The 936-nt window shown below is 35.4% G+C and overlaps 1 protein-coding gene across 2 annotated transcripts in view; it reads right to left on the bottom strand.

The window, feature by feature from the left end:
* The window catches only part of LOC106872106 (homeobox protein unc-42), a 120,503-nt gene that overhangs the window by 118,081 nt on the left and 1,486 nt on the right, over window positions 1-936 (bottom strand). The window lies entirely within an intron of this gene.

Raw genomic sequence — 936 nt, 5'->3', positions numbered from 1 at the left:
GAAGATATAATCATTAAAATAATTTTATCAGTAACTAGCGTATAAAAAATGACCATAACGGTAGTCCTTAATTATATACATACATATATATATATATATATATATATATATATATAAACATATATACGAAGGGCTTCTTTCAGTTTCCGTCTACCAAATCCACTCACAAGGCTTTGGTCGGCCCATGGTTATAGTAGAAAATACGTAGTGGAACTGAACCCCAAACCATGTGGTTGGTAAGCAAGCTACTTACCGCACAGCCACATATATATATGTATAAGTGTGCATATGTATATGTACGCATGTACTTATGCTCATAATTATATACCTAGATGCACACACGTACAAATAAACACAATTCACCCGGCGGAATTTATTTGATGTTTATTTAGAGTTGGTTGGAGAGAAATAGCGATGCGATTTAAAGTGTGGGGACATCGATAATAACTCATTAGATAACTAAAACTGATGTAGTTTGGGATGTGGTGGCGCGTATGCCATCCTCATAGGCTTTCTTCCTGTTGTTGCTTCTGAACAGATCCTGTGCCGTGCTCGCATACGCACACATAGATTCACTCACACGGTCATACACTTAACATGCACACACACACACACACACACACACACGTTCATACACTTACATGCACACACACACACGCGCGCATACCCTCAGACATACGTACGAATTTGAAAGCGTGCTTGTGCGTGAGTGAACGTGAATAGACATGTGAAGAATATATATAAACACACACACACAACCACACACACAAATGTGTATTTACATAGATATACGAACACCCACCCACACGCATATCTATCTATCTATCTATCTATCTATCTATATCTATATATATATCTATATATATATATATAGCAATAGGTTGATAGAGGTATGTATATATATGTATATATTTATATATATATATATATATATAT

The sequence above is a fragment of the Octopus bimaculoides genome, chromosome 11, assembly GCF_001194135.2.
Source record: "Octopus bimaculoides isolate UCB-OBI-ISO-001 chromosome 11, ASM119413v2, whole genome shotgun sequence".
NCBI lineage: Eukaryota > Metazoa > Mollusca > Cephalopoda > Octopoda > Octopodidae > Octopus > Octopus bimaculoides.
Note: the sequence above shows the minus strand (reverse complement) of the source record. Positions and strands in the feature narration are given on the sequence as shown.